The sequence below is a fragment of the Silurus aristotelis genome (assembly GCF_946808225.1).
Source record: "Silurus aristotelis genome assembly, chromosome: 17".
Taxonomy (NCBI): Eukaryota; Metazoa; Chordata; class Actinopteri; order Siluriformes; family Siluridae; genus Silurus; species Silurus aristotelis.
The window spans coordinates 2,310,668-2,318,232 of NC_139590.1; positions in this window are offsets into that span (position 1 = coordinate 2,310,668).

The following is a 7,565-nucleotide window of genomic DNA, read 5'->3' on the forward strand; positions in this document are numbered from 1 at the left end:
GTCTTATCATATAAAACAATAATAATTTAGTACCCAAATATGCTGAATCAGGTTATTAGAATAAAAAGAATAATAACTACTTGAGCACACGACTCCAGCATCTTCATGATGTCCACAGTTCTCTACTCCAATTCCTCTGTGTGAGCACTGATCTATGTAGCTCTCAGTTCCAGTACACTGAACATCATCCAGCCAGGTTGGTTCAGTTCCCTGACCAAAGTGAGCATTACGGGGAGCACTGACGGCTTTACCACATCCAAGCTGCCTACACACCACCTCTGCATACTTTAAGTCCCAGTAATGATCACACACTGTTCCCCAACTGCCATTGTTATGGATCTCCACTCGACCACAGCAGTTACTCGAACCATTCACCAGCCTGATCTGATAATGCCCTCATTTATTATATAAAAATAGGCAGAAGGTTTTTATTCATTATTGATTTTTCTTTCTTTCAGTAATCTCATGACCCATTAAAAAATAAATAGACAATTGTAGACAATAACCCATTTGTTAAGAATAATGTATTTCTTCTAAATATCCAAACTCTATTCAAAGAGTCTAAGCTAAACAATTACAGTCATGTGAAAATTATATGGTTATATGCAATAGGACAAAATGTAAAATATCTGGTCCTTATTGAACTTAGAATGAATGAAATACATCCTCTGATGCTGTTTGTTGTTTCCCAGTTCTGAAGCTCTGTATTACCGGGATTTTGAAGTCCTGTTAAGGCTTTGCCTGTTCTACTGACTTTGTCTACTAGATGTCCCCATTGTTTTCTCCCACTTGTTAAGCTAATCATTGTTACCTCCTGTACTAAGTTTTCAGCCTGTATTTAAGTTTATTTAAGACCTTGTCTGGTCTGTTGGTGTCTCTGGGTAACTCCTTGGTGGTACGTTGCGAAGGGGAGGGAAGGCCACCCCGGCCTGTGACACTTGAATGAAACGATTTAAAATAGCAGGCAGTGGCTGTAGCTGAACATTGGTGAAAATGTTTAGTAAGACAGGAATGGAGCGGTTTCAGTATTTAGGAGATGGCTCCCTCTGGCATTTGGCTGAGTGAGTCTCTGGCAGAGACTCTTTTCTTCTCTGATGTCTGCTTGGTTTGATGTGCAAGGTTGATTTGGGTGTCCTTGATTAAACTTGTGGATCTATGATCTGAGCCTCCTGTAGCCACAGGTCCTTGTAGACAACCAAACCTTCCCAAACTGGCTGGTAGTTGGAGTGAGGATGCCTCATGTGAATTCTGTGAATTCCTTATGGATGCCTCTGCTGCCACTGGTCTTAAATGGCATGTTAAAGCATAACATAAGCGCTCTTCCAGACCTGAGATTACATTTTCATTCAACGAAAACGCTTTTTGGAACTGCTTTCGAAAGTAGATTATTTTGACTACACCATGTCGAAGCATAGCAACTTTTGGGAAATTATTGAAAATGGAAGTGTGGATGTGGAGCACTGCCATTTTCAAATTTCTACAGATTAGTGTAGATGTAGAAGGGATCATGAGTATTTGCTAGCCCAGGAAGCATTGGAAATTAATATGTTCAGTGGAAGAGTGAGAGAGGGAGTTCTGAGAATACTCAGACTATGGAAGAAAATCACACTTCTTTTCCTGCTCAAAGCTGCAATATGATCAGTGGTAGCAACCGATCTCCTGATTGAACCTCTCCACCTATCTGTCAGACAGTGGGTAATAGCCTGAGGTAAGCCTGATTTTAATGTGAGATAAATTGTGAACCCCGACCAGCACAATGTCCCCTGGTATTCTGTAATTTCTGAAGACATGATGAACCAAGAGGGAGTCATTTCAATGGTTGTAGGGACACACTTGAAAGGGACTAGACAACATGATTTGGAAAATATTTCTATCAAGTTCTTTCCAAAATGCTTATATTAAGTTCAGATGTTTTCTCCATGGGTTTTAATGAGTCAAGGAGGCAAAGAGGATACTGGGGTCAGGACCAAACCCTTGGTTAGTGTTGGCAGAAAGAAAAGTTCAAGGTTGGATCACCAGGTTTGTCAGGATGGTGTCGTAATTTGACGCTCCCATCACTGAGGTTGACAGGTAGCTCGCACGCAGCGAGCTCGTACTTAACCTCCAGTAAGAGGACCCAAATGAATCATACAGCATGATGTGGTACTATCTGCTGGTGGTGGTGGCCATGCAGAATTTCAATGAGGAGGGCTGGAGCTGGAACACCATGTTACACTGTGTAAGGAAGGCCTGACATCTTCCAGATATCACAGAGAAACATAGGTGAAGTTCATGATTGGGCAAGGCCAGTCCGGGCTTCAGTGGGAGCAGCTCGTGGGGCAGTGGAGGATAGGGGTTAAAGTTAAAAAGGCAGATTTTGGATGGCTGTGGTCAATTCCTGAAGCGGGTATGTGGGATCCTTTCTTTCCATTTCAGCAGAGAAGAGCTCGACTTGCTGAATTGAAGTGTGTACTTGGTGGCTGTTTCCCGTTCATAAATACAACAGGTGTACATAACTATACTGTTCCCCTCCTGGAGGTTTTAAGAAATTCATTAATCCGTTTCACAAAATAAACATGGTTTGTACCTGGTTATCCACATCCCAGAGTAACAATAAGGTACTTTATGATGTATGATGAGTCATCAAAGTCATCATTAACCATTCCTAGTTTCCAGACAAAAGGCCTCAAGCTGCTTGGGTGTAAAATGTATTCTTTCTTTTCATTTATTCGCTAAACAATCAAACTTGTCTTTTAGGGCAATTCTTACTGGTTCAGCTAAACTTATACTCTAGTACTGGGTTAAGAATCGATTTGTGGAAGACTTATATATTAATAAGATAATTGAATTTAACCAGCATGTTAGACCATTTTGTCATGTTTTAAACATACAGATACTACATACATTTTCTAAATAAATAATAGTTAAAGAACACAGAACACGAGTAGTTATATTTGCAAATATAAAGATTTTCCCTTCCATATTGTAACTTTATTTAATATGCTAAAGATCTGAATGTGATGATGATTAAAATGATTATGATAATTAATGTTTGTAGATATACTGTAGGTTATTATTATTAAATTTGTCTTGTTTAGAATTATTTTACTGTGCTTCCTGCCTTGTGTGAAATATAAAAAAATAGATTTTATAATAACAGAAGATGAGATGACCTCGTAGATCCGTTTTCTTGTAGTGCAGGAAATGAGCGGAAGTCCCTTAATTCACACTTTTATTTTTTGTGTATTGTGCCGCCACTCTATCTTGTACTTGTAGTCTTGAACAATCTTACAGCAAATATATTACTCCATGTATTATTTATGGAAAACAATCATTTAAATATTCTAATAAATCGGAATGAAACTAATTGTATGCGAAAAGAATTTTAACACCCCGATATAGAGAGAAAACCTAATTTAAAAGAAAAATACACTTACCAGCCAGCAGTGACGCCCTAAGAGCACTGACTATAGAGAGAAAATAAAGAAGGTGTAAAACAGGGATGTGCAAACTTAACAGAAGTAACAGAAATAGAAGACTTGTGAATGTCTGAGTGATCGAACCAAAGCTCTGTGCTTCTGCTACACAATGCTGTTCAGACTGTCATGTGTTTGTAATGAGACTTGTTCGTGTTTGTGCATTTAATTAGTTCATTTGTTAATACATGAACACTGTATAATATAATTTATACCCACAGTGTGGTGTTTAATTCTGGATTCTGATTTGTCGGTATTTGTATTACAAGCTCTAACAGCAATGCAGCTGCAAATCACAGGATTATATTAACACACTTATTTTACTGTCTTTATATTTGGAAAAAATCTGAAGCTTATAAGAAATATAAACCATCGGCTTGGTTCTGGAGAGAACTAGAAGTCTATCACATTTTGACCTGTTTCTACAGTGAAAAGAGAACCAGGTTTGACAAAAAAAAACATAACACAAGTTTCTTGTCAGTCATGAAATGCATCTTGTAGCAATGCAAGAAATGAAAATGTTTGTGAATGTCTCACGTATAAAATATTTCCAATAAGTAATTTATTATTTTTCTACTGAACTATAAACAATTAAAAATAGAGACATGCTTTATCTTCATACGGCAAGACATTGCAGACTATTTTGGCACTTCCATACTTCCAACTGTGTCTATGAGCAATACAAATATTAAATTATTACAATATAACAGTAAAGATTGTTTTTTACAATCTATGGAAACCACAACAACTAAATTGAAAACACCTTAATTTTTTTGCTTTAAATAGTATACATTTTACATTTTAAAATCTGAGTTTCCAAACTGTAAAATATAAATGTAAAAATTGTAAGCCATTACTTTTCTCATTTAAGATGATATTCAACAATTCCCAACATTGTTTATACAATTGTTTTTCTCAATTTCTGCAAATGGAGAATGTTTTTACAGTAAACACAGTAAAAAAAATTACACAAAGATTGATTGTGAAAATAACCCTGCATTGTCTCACCTTAACTCTGCCTATACAATACACATTAAATGTAAAAATTATAGTTATATCATGAACAAGGAAAAAATCATTAATCAAATTTTTTACGTTACCGAGCATTAATGTGAGATGAAGACTCAGCATCCTGGTCCTTGAGGAGTTCTTTAGTTTGGTTCTAGTTGCAGTATCACTGCTGCTGTTTTCTCACAGAGAATCTCATGAGACCATGATGATCGGTTCCTCATTCATCTGAAGAAGTGGAGTTTCTTTTATTTATTTTTTTTTTGCTTATGAAAGATGGGAAGTGTAAAACTGGTTTTGCTGCAACAGCCCAAGCATCACTTGATAGCGAAGCGTTTGTCAAGAAACCAGAGTGTGAAAACATTCTACTGTACTTCCTGTTTTTTATTCTCTCGGACACAGCTGTGACGTGGCTTCCTGTGTTTGACTTGTTTGTATTTGAGCAGGCGTTTTTCCTACTTTAAACTTTACAGATTTTTTTTTACATAATAATAAAAAAAAATAATGAAAAATAATCCGTATTCTTCTCTTCCTGTCACCCATCTTCTCTCTCTCTCTCTCTCTCTCTCTGACCACTGTTCCTGCCCCTCTTCCCTCCGTGGATTTTCCCACTTTCTCCAGGCCTGCCTCTGGATAGTGTTCTCTTCGACTGGAGGAAACTCTGTGCACCTTGGGTGGTTCCATGAAATTCCGGAGTAAGAACGGGAGCTTTGAGGACTGTAGTTAATGTCAACAGTCTGCTACATTGTCACAGCTCTTAGCCACTGGTCTTTCAGCTGCGGTTATAGAGACCATTCTCCAATCCAGAGCGTCTGTTCACTACATGGTGTGGAAAACACCAGTTAACTGCCCGGTCGGCTCAGTGCTGGAATTTCTTTAGAACAGTCCGCCAAAGGGTTGTCACCTTCCACCCTAAAGGTTTACGTGTCTGCTATTGCGGCTTAAAAGAAAAGTTAAGAGGGTCTGAATACTTTCTGAATGCACTATATATAAAACTGTAATTATTTATATTATACTAGTTTAGAGCACAGAAGAGCTCATTCCCAATTCACACTTTTTCTGACCAAATGTTCCAATTATTATAGTCAGTCTTGACAGAACTGCTCTTTCTAACATCTTACTTTAGGTGAATCTTATGTTAAATTAGATCTTTGTCTTATATATATATATATATATATATATATATATATATATATATATATATATATATATATATATATATATATGCATTTGTATTTATTTGTCTTATTTACATAAGCATTTGTTTGGATCGAAATTCAAACTATTTAGATATCACTATAATTATAACACAATCGGTTACAACGTTTTACTCCCATTCAAGCAAATTAATTATTTTTATTTATTTCCACATTAAAATCAACTTGTTCTAGATTTTATACCTAAATGTTTATTTAAACAGATTAGAGGAACTCTAGAGGAAGAGTCTGGTTCCTTTAAAGGTTTCCTCGATATTATAAGACTTATTATAAGATTTTCAGTTGCCTGAATACTTTAGCAAAACATGGTATACCTGTAAAGCTACTCATAGCAAAGCCTAATGCTAAACGTGCTATACAATTCAAGACCTGTAGGGGCAGAGCCATGCTGGAACTGACCACAGTTATAAGGATAGAAATGTTTCACTGGATAATCATGTAATTGCAGTAATTCTATACAGGGCCAAAAAATCTCAATAAATCTGTTTACAAAATGTGACACTGGGACACTGTGTAAATTCGGATTTTATGGTTAGTTGTACAAACATGAACACATTTTAACTAATAGCTATTAAAATACCCGTAGTTTGGCTCTGAGTTAATGATTGGAAGTTCAGGGGTTCAAGTCCCAGTATTACTTACCTGCCATTCTTGGGGCCCCTGAGAAAGAACCTTAACTCTCAGTGCTCTAGGGTAAAGTCTTTGAGGACTGTAGCACCTATGGCACTGATCCAAGGGCAATAAATTTAAGATGTTAACATCTACCTACTGTAGGCCCGAAGAGAGGTGGATTATGCCAATTCACAAGAGTTGCTTCAATTGAGTTAAACAGATGAAAATTCTATTGCCTTTAGACACTGCTAAATAATTAGCACTGTTATTAATATTTACAACAAAAAATTAAATAATAAAAAGTTAAAGGAAGAGCTATTAAAAAAAAAAGAAGAAATAAGAAAACACCCTTGTAATGTTTAGTCAAAGTGGATTAAATATTATGTACAAGACACCAAGTTTATCTGGGTTTTATCTTTACACATTGCTTTCATAAACTTCAACAAATTTATTTTTTTTTTAAGGTCATTTCCAAAGAGATTTTTAGCATAGGTGATGAATAAGTGATACGTTGCATAAGTGCACATTACACATTCTTGAGAATTTGCACACCTACTGTAAGATACACATTCTCCCTGTACTCCATCTTCCATCATTTTCTGAAAGTTCATCATGCTAATATGGTATGTTAATATATACATACACTTCTGCACACACTTGTAAATAATTATAAAGTTCTTATGCCTCATTATTACTATCCCTTACTTACTTCCTCTATTCTTTACTGTTTATTATTGTTTAATGTTTAATATTTGCTGGAGTTTGCTGCATCTCACAAACGTTTCATTTACACACTGTGACATCAATACATATAACAAGTAAACTTGAAACTTGATCATACTTATTAAAAACCTGCTTCCAATATTCGGAGTTCCAATAATTTCTCATTTTGCCAGCGTTGCCTCAGTTCTGCTTTCTGTTTTTTGATAAACGAAGACTTATTAATTTCTAAAGATTACATTTCAAAGGATTTTGTCTTTCATAGTTTAATACTAAATTTCAGAAGCTTATTTTGCTGACATTCACAGGGAGAAAAAATTGCAATGGAGGGAAAATGCTGGTAACCAGAGACTCTAATCTATTTAGTCCCACAGCGCCCCCTTTGGGTGGGTGTGTATATCAGTACTACAGTATATCAGTAGATCTTAAATCTCTATTGTTTACAGGACTGTGCTAACAACACTAACTAAAATTTGGTTTAAATTTGGTGGCTTTCCCTGTAAGCAAGATGTTTTAAAGGCATAGCCTGTATTAAACAAATAAACACAAACTA